Source organism: Thermobia domestica, chromosome 1, assembly GCF_964235325.1.
Source record: "Thermobia domestica chromosome 1, izTheDome1.hap1.1, whole genome shotgun sequence".
NCBI classification, from domain to species: domain Eukaryota; kingdom Metazoa; phylum Arthropoda; class Insecta; order Zygentoma; family Lepismatidae; genus Thermobia; species Thermobia domestica.
This window is the reverse complement of record NC_137454.1, coordinates 332,455,953-332,469,058: the sequence shown is the minus strand read 5'-3', so window position 1 is coordinate 332,469,058 and position 13,106 is coordinate 332,455,953. Positions and strand designations below refer to the sequence as shown.

At 35.7% G+C, this 13,106-nt stretch overlaps 1 long non-coding RNA gene across 1 annotated transcript; it reads right to left on the bottom strand.

Annotated features, from left to right (window-relative positions):
* Positions 1-2,314: 2,314 nt before the first annotated feature.
* On the bottom strand, positions 2,315-12,014 carry LOC145668007 (uncharacterized). Its single transcript, XR_014127942.1, has 4 exons — positions 11,884-12,014; positions 6,382-6,517; positions 4,261-4,365; positions 2,315-2,433 (listed from the first exon to the last, which is right to left on the bottom strand). It is a non-coding gene; the product is annotated as an uncharacterized LOC145668007 (long non-coding RNA).
* Positions 12,015-13,106: the final 1,092 nt, after the last annotated feature.

Genomic DNA, 13,106 nt, shown 5'->3' with positions numbered 1-13,106 from the left:
AGACGTTTATGGACGTAAGAAGACGTTCAGTGTATGTCATGTGGACATCGAGAAGTACGTTTATGGTCGTTCACTGGTCGTCGATGTAAACCTCTATAGACGTGAATCTTTTATACAGAAAACTTCCATTAGACCGTATGGAAGTGCAATCTACGTCCAATGGACATCCGATTTTGACCTGTCTGGAAGTACAATGTATGTCGAATGGATGGCAGATACGGAGTTGTATGAACGTACACCGACGTCCAGTATTCGTCCATAGGGGCTAAACGGACGTACATCGACTGTTCAGTGTACATCCACTGGACGTTGCATAAGTATGTCGAGGGACGTTCACTGGACGTTTCATAAGTATGTAGAGGGACGTCCACTGGACGTTTCATATGTATGTAGAGGGACATCCATTGTACGTTTCATAAGTATGTAGAGGGACGTCCACTGGACGTTTCATAGGTATATAGAGGGACATCCACAGGACGTTAGTCAGACGATCTGCGTGTGTACCATTATGGATTTCGAATGTAGTGCTAATTAGAGGTGGCTCGTAAGAGAAATCACATCGGTAAAAACTAAATTTTTCTTGCCTCGAACTAAGGGGAGAATGCTAACTCATCCACTAAATAATGCATATTGTTGAAGTATAACAATGTGCAACATTTATTTAGTGGATGAGTTAGCGTTCTCCCCTTAGTTCGAGGCGAGAAAACTTTAGTTTTTACCGATGTGATTTCTCTTACGAGCCAACCCTAATTTGGACTACATTCGACGTCCATAATGGTGCACACACAAGTCGGTCTGACTAACGTAGCTGTGGAAACAAAAATGACATTAAACAATAAAGGCTATATAAAAAGTGGATAGTAATCGAACAGTACTTGTAGAAACGTTGTAAAATGTACTTCAGAAATCAGATCTTTCATCTTTTACGCGGATATTATATTTGACCCACACAGCACATCGACGTCCAATGTACATCCATTTAACGTTCGGACAAGGATTTACGGGATGTCCAGTGGACGTGTGGTTTTGGTCCATACAACGTCTAGTGGATGTACACGGGAGAGTACAGGTGGCACTGTTGCCGTGCGTCCACTAGACGTCCAGAATGTACATATTAGGTACATTTCTGGCACCAAAACGAACTAATTATGGACGTGCCGACGTCCAATTGACGTTCAGAGGACGTGGGGTTTTGGTCCATACGACGTCCACTGGATATACACTGGACGTCACTTTTGGACAATTGCTATGCATCCACTGAACTTCCATGACGTACATATGTCCATTTTCTGAGCTAAAAAGGACCAATTATTGACTTCAAATTCACGTGGAGGATGTCCATATGTGGATATCATTGGAACCTGAACGTACAAATTGTGACTATTTTTGGTCCCTACACGGACCAATTATGGCCTTTCACTGAATGTTCTAAAGGACTGCCACAGAAGAATTATTCACTTAAAGCCCGCTACAAAAGCCATACTATATAGAATCAATCTATTTTTAACATAGGTTAAATTTTACCATATCGAAGTGACATCTAAATAAGCCATCTTCCATCAATTTTTACTATCAGTCAACAAATACACACGTCAACATTTATACTATAAAGTTTTATGAGCAAACAAACAAAATAATAATAATAATAATGAGAAATATTTTTAATACGTTTAATATTTCGTACCTTTCCAGTCAAAATTCTTGTTCTGTGTTCCACGAAAATAATTGGTTTTCGATTTTTATCTACATAAAGGTCAAACTATTTGAAGATTCGGTATCAATAGCAAATCTAGTTCCAATTTTACATGAATTAATCCTTACTTACAATAATGCATCCTTATCTCCCGAAAATGAGAACTCAAAATATAATTAACAAAGTAAAGTATTCTGCCCATACGCTTCAGTTAATACAATTTGTTGATTAAAAAAGCTTCAAACCTGCATCCTCTTCCACTCTTTGTAGATGCGTAGAAAGATATCACAAACCGAAACCTCCCTCGATTCACTCTAAAGTTTCAAATTCATTTGGAAATATCAGTTCTCCCTTTTCCTTAGTATTGAGAACAGACAAGACAGCTACGCATCACTTCTCATATTGAAACAAATGATGACCAAAACTTTTTAACACTATCCCAAAAACCTTTTTTTTTTTTTTTTTGGCATATTATTATACTCATAGGAGAAACATTAACTTCAATCAAAACATGCTGTCCATTAATGGCCGAGAACGTTACAAATTATTGAACTTATATACATTAAAGAATAAGAAAGGCGTAACATAGAAAGAAACGAATAACATAACAATATACTTTATTGGATTACCTCTAATTACATATACTGCTCCACAATATTTGTATTTTTAATATATTGAATAAGATTGTAATACTGATATATCATGAGATTCTTTCTTCATGCGCTCCATTTTTCCTTTTTCTGAAATTAAGAAAATGGGAAAATTGATTCTAGGTATAATCAACATCACAACGATCAAAATGAAAATCAGATTATGAGGTTGCTGTTAAGTAAGGTTTTTTATGTTTAACTTTAAAGAGTAAAAATTACATGACGGATTCAAGTTGGGATCTTTTGGCTTTAAACTATACAAACGGGACTCAAAGGTATACAAAAGTTACAATTAGAAATACCAAATTGGACTACAAATTACAAAAATGAGGTCATCCGTGACTAAGCGGTTAGCATACGCGCCTTTGGCGTGGGAGACCCGGGTTCGATTCCCGGCGGGAGCCCACGTGGTTCGGATTCCACGTTAATCAGTACGTCCACGTCTCATATAGGCTCGCTGCTGAAACGGACGTTAAACTCAAAATCAATTAATCAATACAAACTACAAAATGTATTATTAGCGGCAGTTTCAAGTTTCTGAAAATCTACTTTTTTCTTGCAGCCTTGGGCCACAAAATGTATTCCCTTTTCATACTTTATTCTGTTCAAGCACAATACAATGAATCTCAAATTTCAAGTTTAACTCCCAAAAGTCGTTCCCTCTAAGAAACAGGCTTTCTCATTCCATTGTAAGATCGAAGAATGTTAAAGGGGATTATTTTCTAAAATATCGGAAAAAAATATATACTGTCAGTACGAATATTTCCCCACCTTTCTGTTTCCAAAGCTTAACCCTTGTAGGCTTTATAGTAACTACTGTTACCATGGCGTAGTATCGTATTTGATCGCTTATTTAGGTTCTATAACAAATATTTAAGCCGTTTTTTTTTATTGGTCAAGTCTAGGATAGACCAAAGAACACCCCAGATGCGTTTGGGAACCGGATGGTGAACTTGGCGACGGAGGGGCGTGAAATTTTTAATAAAACAAATTTCAGAAATTTTTCACGCCTTTAATTTTCAAGATATCAGATTGAAACTTTGCATACGGATTGCGTGCACCATTAGGTATTTCTCATTCTTTTTGAGATCCCTATGTGAAACCAGGGTCAGGTACGAGGGGCTCAAGTGTTTTTCGGAGGGGTCCGACGGGGTGAGTTTTTCTGAAAAAATTCCGATTTTCTCGATTGTTCCGGTCCATGTGTACGATACGGACATGTAGTGGTACCGTTAGAAAGAGCTCGTTATACTGAAGAAAATGACGTTTGAAGCATGACTGTACCCAGGCCCGGGCCAGAAGGGCGCAAAAATTTCAATTTCTTTTTTCCAAAAAATCTCCCAGTTTTTTTTTTTTTTTTTTTCGTTTCTAGTGTATAATACGGACAAGCGAATTATACCATTGGAAATTATCCTTAAGAAACAAGATATGAACCTTGATCCTACGACAAATATTAAGGAAGCAGTAGTTGTTTGAGTGAAAGTCTCAGGCTAACTCAAAAAGTGAAAATCCTAAAAGGTTTAAACACTTCTATGTATTTATTTGTAGTTTCGTATTTTAATCTGCTACTTATGTAGCATGAATACAAATGAATATCAAGCTCTTCGGTGAAACTATCATGTTTCTTTTCAAAAGTTTTGTTAAACACTGAGTAAACACCCTGACATTTTTTAAAAAAATAAATTAAACGGGTAACTGTAAGCAAGTATACTATTACTTCAATACAACACAGCTTCTTGGTATCGTAGAGTTTGTTGCCAGAGTACATTAAACTTCAGTTTCTATTCTGTACGTTATCTTGTTCGTCTACCTGATGTTCTACGCAATCCATTAAAACAACCGTAATATCATTTTACTACTTTGGAAATTTGTTGAATTTTATAACTTAAAACTATACTTGCTCAATAAATCATAACTAACCTTTGTTCTCTTCCCTCCTGTCTCTCCTTCGTTCGTCGCAGCCACTTATGAATTATCGTCTCCACTTTTTCTCTGTAACTGTCCCGCAAGCTTTATCTAAGGATTCTGTGGAAAGAAGAATATGTGCTATAGTTGAGTCTGTGTGTATTATTTTGACATTCTAACATCTGCAAATCTATGAGATCTAAACTAGTTATAACAAGAAAATGTAAAAACAGCAACTAAAGAATTTTGCAGCAATTGATGTAATCATGCCTGTTTTCCTCTAACCAGCGCAGTAACTTGTGGGGGCAGGGAGGGCAACTGCCCCTCCAGGAAAGCTCCCCGCCGTTCAAGGCGGCCCACTGCAAGACAATTTTTTATTCCATATACTGTAATACATGTAATTATAAATATAGCATCAAACAGGTTCACTACATTACATATACAAAACAGCACACAACAGGTAGATAAAACAAAAATGTGTCGTGGACCCACTTCAGTAAAAAATGTCTACTATTAGGTGCCCCAGAAATAATATTTCTTCTTATGGCTTTGACATTTGTAAATATTGTCCCTTTAGTTAATTTATCATGTTCGAAATGGGCCCTGCAGAGAGCTGAAGGGCCCACAAAGAGTAAGAGAAAGATGGAAAGACGAGATCTATTTACGAATTTTGTGGGAGGGTCCAAAACAATCTTTTGGAGGGGGCTCAAATATTAATGCTTCCCCCCCCCCAAAAAAAAAATCTAAGTTACGGCGCTGCCTCTAACTTTAATTTAGAGCAAGACATGATATATTATGTGTAATTGAAAGGGAAAATATTATAAGGTAGATATTTGTAATCGACTTCAAAAATGTTACCTGTCTAACATTGAGCCCATTTACTACGAAAATATATTTATCGCACATTAAATGTGCAACATAGACATTGCACTATTTTTTTTAAAAAAAGGAGATAAACATATTTGAGTCATTGCACGTCAAATTATCACACTACAGCCCATTTTCAACCCGACCCCTTTCTTTCAACTAAATTTTATTTCCGTGTTATCTGGATAAAAATTTCATTAACTGTCTTAGAAGAAATGATGAAATCAATTACAATTTTATCTACGTTCATTATAGCTTACAATTCAGCCTTTAAATATTAAGACTAAAAGCAAGTCTTTAAATATTAAGACTAAAACCAAATTGATGATGCAATATTTTTGACATTTTTTTTATATTTCAGACGCGTGTCTCTGGTAACATGCTACACGTATGAACCTAACACTGCATTTCTACTAGGACAGTACTGCAAATGCCATTTAATTCTGGAGATGGTGGGCTATGGACTATGTTGACATGGAATAACCCAGCCATACATCGTTGGTCCTAAAGATGAACTGACATTGGGTCTCGCACAAAATAATCCACTATTTGATTTGCCGATAAAGCTTTTAGTTGCAAGGCTATTGCAATGAGACTAGCATCGAAAGAAATGTTCGAACGTCGATCATGCTTCATATGGGCCCCACTTTGAATCTAAATATTATTTAAGCGAACATGAATGTTACTGACTACAACGGCACATGTTTTCCACGATTTCACTGCACGCATGAAGTCTTCTGAGCTACATCAAATTTCCGGGAAGACTTTAGTTCTTGTGGGGGCCTTGGAAAAATAGTCACATGAGTTAAGACTGTAAATCAAAATAAAGTTTCAAATCAGTCCATGGCTACTCTCAAAGCATGGTACCTTTATGGAGCAATCCCGGATTCACATTAGTCCAAAGCGCACATTTTGTTTGTTAACCACACCATTCAAATAAGTGATGTCTATCACAAAAGCACATGATGTTAAGTTTCCGTATTGTCTGGTAACCAATAATATCCATGTTTACTTAAAAGTTCAAAATCAAACAGGCGCTTATATTCTACAGGTTCTGAAAACAAACATTTCTTTACAGTGTATGTTTTAATACTAATCCCATTACACTATCCACACTAAAAATATTTTATCGAGAAAACAAATGGTGGATTACTCCATGCACCACCCATGTCAATTAAGTATTTTGCCTCAAAACCGACAATATATTTATCATAAAGTAAATGGAGCAAGTAGGAAAAACTATCCCGACATTCTGTACTATTTACTTACCAAAAACAACTTTCATTCTTAATTTTCCAAATGTGTTCTTGCCTTTTAGACCACAGTAACTGAACTTCACTGCCACCGCATCACTTAACTGACGTTTCAATTGCATCTACTCTTCCAACTTCACTAAGTAATTCACCTAAAAAAAAATCCACAAAGTGTATTTAATTCAAAATTATGCGTAGTAGAAAATAAAGGAAGCCGATTTATAATAAAAGTCTAAAATTAGGTAAATGAAAGTGTTCACATATAAAGTACTTCTAACCCCATCTCTCATGTCACCTGCATAGCAACGATCTTCGTAGAAACATAGCAAATATTAACCATGTGTTGAATAAGGCGGTCACTTTACCGAAGAAAAGAAAATATAATACATTCCAGAGGAAATGTCTTTAGAATAAAATGACATGAGTATGACCGTTTGAGTAGGAAAGAAATGAAAGAAGGAAAAGAAGATAAAAGAAAAGAGAAGGAAGAAACAGTATCTAACTTATCCACATAAAAGAATAACCCTGAAAGAAAACACTTACGATCTAACTCTGTAATTAAATAATTTCACTATTTTTTTAACTAGTCGCCGTTTCAACGATTGCTATATCTTCTTCTGTGCTATACAGCACTGAATATATATATATATATATATATATATATATATATATATATATATATATATATATATAGATCATATTTAGATGAGTAATAATAATTAGATATTACCTCATAAGTTCGATTGATACTGTTTTCAGTGCATGCCTAAGCTGGGTATTGATTCTACTCTCCTATATATAATCATTCACTACTGAAATATTCTTTATAACGAAAACGGAGTAAATCCACACCACCATATCAACCTAACATATATAAATACACAAATAAATTAAAATCTTACTAAACTACCATTAGTTGCTAGGATGCATTCGTCTACAAATTATAGAAAATAAAGAAACATTTTTCAGCTGGAATTTTTATTTACATTTAATAATTCGACATATTCAAATTAAAGAAAAATATTAAACTTCGAAATAAACACAATAATATTTTGCAAATTACAATTAGAGCGATCTTGGAGTCATCGTTGATCAGAGATACAAGGAAAACAACCGAAGTAGAAAAAAAAACCTCAACAATTTTAGGTCGAAGAAAATAACAAAAACTTGCAACCATTTGTTGACTTAAACCGAAACAATTAGACATAGACCCCAAAAACGTATGGTCCTCTCAATACAGACCGATTATACCATTCTCAAACCAGCTATAAGTCTGTGACCAAGCAGAGATACGAAGGAGGACCACCGTTAGAAAGTCCCCCCTTAGTAACTGCGCCTTAGTTATTCGTCTCCGCTAGACGACCTTCAGAATTGGAATTTACAAACAAATTCTATATAACAAACAAACTTCGTTACCACCAAAAGTCGGTTAAAAAGCAAAGATAATAGAAAGGAAAATTTAAAAAAAAGTTTAAAAAAATTTAAATAAAAGAAATCACTATAATCAAAAGGTGAACTAAGTAAATAGAGATAAATTACATGTCCGGAGGAAAGCTTAAAATTAAATGGGATAGTTGTTAGTACAAGTTCGTCGGTGATGGAAAATAACGTTAAACTTTCTTACTGTGAGCTCACACACATGTCCCTCCACATCACATCGCTCTGCCCCGAAGGAACATGACAAACAGCATGAAGTATACAAGGAGATGAAAATTTCCTCTCACACGGAAACAAAGTAGGAAGAAAGTACTTAATTCGAATGAAAATAAAGTACAACAAAAAACTGGAAAATACCGAAATAATGAAAAAACCATAGGATGTGTTAACCTGCATTACTTTTTCCTTACTAAATCTTCCTCGTTATTGGAAATATTGTAAATATATGGTATAATAACGTTACTAAATAATATGTGGACGTATTTATGAAGTTTCGCAAGATATCAATACGCATAGATGTCATTACACTATTCGTCTTCACTTACACACCGAATTGCGACTAATTTCCACTCAACCTCATCTGGTCGATATACCTTTTACGCCGAAACTTTAAAACTGAAAATTTCTATAGTTACATTGTACGTGTTAATCCAACACCGATATTCGTAGAAAAGACGCTTCTACATCTCCTACTCTCAGTTTCTAGAAATCTGGGAGCTAAAATCTTTAACCAATGGCATTTCTTCTATCCATCTGTGGCAGATGTGACGAAGAAAAAAATATCGCTGCTAGCATTTGCTAGTAATTATTTCAACTTAATAAATATAAAAGATACTGTAAATAATAAACTTTACTATTATGATGCCAAAAAAAAATTTGATGCTATAGACCTTTTACGTTTATTTATTAACTGACATTTCTGTTTCTTGGCAAAGCGCTGATACTTAGATACACGATAAAAAAATCTATACGGAAAAGGAAAAGGGGGAGGGTATAAAAAGTTTCTCTCTCTCTCTCTCTCTCTCTAATCACTGTAACACACTGAAGTAATGAAATGCGGGAGCGTTTCAGGAAGAACACAGAAAAAAAAACTCAGGAAAAAAAATTAAAATAAAATAAAAAACAAGTACATGGAAATACACAATTTGGCGACTACTTTCATCTGAGTGTCTATGATCCAGCATCTTCAGTTTTTATTGTGCAGTATTTTCAGTACTTATTATACAATATCTCCAGATATGTTTAAGTAGATAAATACTCCATCTAAAAGTTTTTAGTATATCGTATTGTGAAAGCGTATCTTCACTATAAAATAATGCCTTCAGATGACTTGAAGAATTCTCACTTTACGAAACGATGGCTCAGTGGTAGAGCGTTCACCTCTGGTGCATATGGCCCCGGGTTCAAACCCTGTTCCCGCCAAGTGAACTTTGTGGTAGACAAACACCATGTGCGTGGGTTTCCTCGGGGTTCTCCCATTTCCTCCCACTTTCTTCATTCCACCATTTAATTCATTTCTCATCATCACCACCGTCTCATTTAGCGTAACAGGTATATATGTGGGACGTAAAACTCAAAAATATAATTTTCATTCATTTACGAAATGACGGAGTATAAGTGATTAGAAGGGGGAAGGGGAAGCAGGTGAAGAGAAGAAACTTAAAAGAAGGAAAAGAGGTGGACTCAAGGAATTTGTGCTATTGTCGATTGGGGCCAGAGGAAGGGTTCATCTTTAAATTATTTCTTTTTTACTTTTCTTCTCCTTATTTAAATCTAACGATACACATTACTGGGTTGTGATGTATGCAACTTCAGTAGAGACTTTACACACCGCTTGGCGAATACATGTTCACCCCATTCCTCTGAGCAGACGAGAAATTATGCGAAAAGAGCTTTTAAGCGATAACTAGAAGTGTAAAATATCCAAGAGCTCTCATTATACTCTGAAACAAACTAGGCCTAACCTAACCTGATGTAAATGCACATAATAATGGAGCAGTTATCTAGATCCTTCCCAGAACATTTCATATAGCATCAACATATTCAAGCGGCAGGGGTGCAGAACACTGACTCGCCTCCCATTCAGTTGTAATAAAACAAGAAAGTAATGTGCCCTACGGGGCTCTAACAACCCGCCTTTACTCGCTATCGCTTGCTATGTGAATTGAGAGGTTCATCCAAGCAAACGATCCCACCAAATAGAAAATTTATGGGTAAAATATGATGGGAAACACATTTCGTGAAGGAATGAAAGTGTGAATATAAGTATTTACTGTCTGTGCACACCATATTAAAATGAATTCGAGTGATAGCGGAAGTATTTTATGTGTATATGTGCTTTTCCACTATCCTCGTTTAGCGTATAACTCTCATAGCTGAGACGCCCGCTCCCTACGGACGTACGCCCTCAATACCGCGCCCCAGCCTTGATTCGAGAATATAGCATTCGTGCCTCTTATTGGTCACCTAGCACAAGTTGGTACATCATCATGCACTGTAGGCTTTATGCCACACACCCGAATTTTTTTTTATTAGGCTCAGGCCCGTCTTTCAGAATCGGTATCCGCAATGTCGTTGCTGTTGAGTTTAACGTCCCGTTCATCAGTTAGGCTATATAAGACGTAAACTTACTGATTAACGTGGAATCCGAACCACCTGAGCTCTCGACGGGAATCGAACTCGGTTCTTGCACGCCAACTGCTTAGCCACGGAGGAGCTCACATCTGCAATGTATTTATACTTATGACATTACTGCTGTATTGCCAGAATACGAAAATAAGAAAAGGAATATTATTTAGTTTCTCATCCAAAATACTAGATATTGGCCCTGGGTCACTTGATAATGATTATTGTTCGAAATACGATGTGAACGCATGGCATAAAAACTAGTCCATAAAACACTGACTAATTTGTGCTACGTGGCCAGTAAAAAGCACGAATGCCATCTAACCGAGTCAAAACAGGAGAGCAGAAACAGCGTCCGTAGGGAGCAGGCGCGTCAGCGGCGATGAGTATACGCATAAACGAGGATGGTGGAAAAAGAATTTCATCAAATAGTTCATTTCATAAAATGCACGCCTTATGTGTTGCACAGCTTTGGGGGAGGTACTACATGCAATCCAAAAAGTACCAAAATGCACTAAATTAGATTATACTCGATTAGGTTTGGTTAAATGTTCCTCTTCTTTTCTGTAGCTTCAATTTGTTTACACTAGTCACAATAAACTTTTTGCCTGTTTAGTAGACCATGCCTTTCACACAATTTCGACAACTGACACTCATTTTTGTATAACTTCATAAAACTCAATCATGATATGACACAATCTTGCCATTTACGCATTGCCTTTCCCAAAAATCATAACAAATATACCGCCAAATAGTCCCTTCCGCCCCCCATATATATAGTGTAGCTTACAATATCAAAAATAACTAACGACAAGTATTTTGGTAACAATCACCCTCAACTTACTTTTACTCACGAACCAAAAGAAACCCTCCAATTTATCTTGTAAATTTTCTAAAATTGGTCCGGCGAAACAGTAGTAACTGATACTGAGCTCTCCTGAAGTCAATCTGCAAGTAGTAATGGAGCTCCTCATTTTGTGCATGCTGGGCTAAAAGAAATACAAAACTCTAATGTAACCTGGTAATGTAAGAAATCTGTCAAAATTTGGTTGAACCGTCTTCTAGAGTAATGTCGAATTGAGTCCTGAGCTTTGGTACAGAAGGAACGAACCTCACTAGTATCTTATATGAGGGTGTTATTACACCCTTCACCATCCGAATTCACTGATATATATATATATATATATATATATATATATATATATATATATTACCAATTCAAATGTGCCCATCTACGTTACCCCAGCCTATTATAATACACCCGCATATAAGATTTGAAATGGCATGTCGACGTAATAGTGAAGTTATCCACGTCCTGAATTGTTCCTTCTTAATTAAGAATTGCTTTATAATTGATAATGACTTACTTTTGTCCACATACACAAAAACTTTCAGTTGTATAATAAATGGTGCACCGGAATAAATCTATATAAACAAATCACTCATTATATCTTACCTTTTTCGCAGTTCCTATTCTATCTTTCTTCTTCACTCAAACACAGAAAGGTCTTCGTAAATAAATTACTGAAATTCCACAACCTTAATCAACCATTCAATTCAAACCGGCTGAGAGTGCACTGTGCAAGGATCTGCGCATGCGCCGTCACTAAGAATTGAATGTTGTTTTCCGTACGTCCCTTTTTTATCCAGATAATGTAGGGTCGTGGACGTTTCATTTGTGGATTAAATATGAACATCCAATGGACCATCCACTGAAGTCCAGAAAATGGATATTCACTTCTGAACGTAATATGGACATCCAATGGACCGTCCACTCAAGTTCTGAATATGGATATCCATTGCTGAACGTAATATGGACAACCAATGGATGTTACGCAAAAGTCAATGTACTAAAACTGGACGTTCTGGATCTAATATGTACGTCCACTGGCTGTGATGTGCTCTGTGGGGAAATACATTAACTCGCAAAAAGAAACTCCAAAAGACTGTGAAGAATTATTCAACTACATTTTACAAGTCTCTCCACAGAAAAAGGACATACACCCTTGTTGTAGCTTTACTCTTCAACATTACAAAACAAAGAATTGAACACTAATGGCACGTGCCTACCATATGCGTAATTTCTCCACACGTGATGAAAACAAAAGATGATTGTACAGTTATCTACATAAATACCTAGATTTCATGTAACAGAATTATAACGGACCAGGGTCTAGGAACTTACGTGGGTGACTGTACAAAGTTGAATTCCATTTTGGTTATGGGAAATTAATGTGCAGTACATATATTAATGAAAAAAGATAAAATAAGACTAACATATTTATTAAACTATTAATAAATATACTATGTATATTCCAAGCCAACTTCGGGTTATTCGTACACATCCTTTGATCTTATAACACAAATGTTTATTTAAACCATTTCAGTTCACTTTTTTCACAATTTAACTTTTTGTCTTACAAATGAACCTCTTTATTATGTTTTTAAAATATTTCAAGTTAGTATTTGAAGTGAAGTGAACATAGGCCTATCCTTGAAACCTTTTTTTTTTCTTTTCTTTTTTTCTGTAATTTTCAACTGCCTGTTTTGCATTCCTCACCAACAGACCTGAAACAAAAGGTCAAACATTAAGACATCAATAGTGTCATTAATCTCTACACACTAAATTATGTCAATATAGTTGTTATATTTAAAACTAAACAGGTAATTGATATGAAT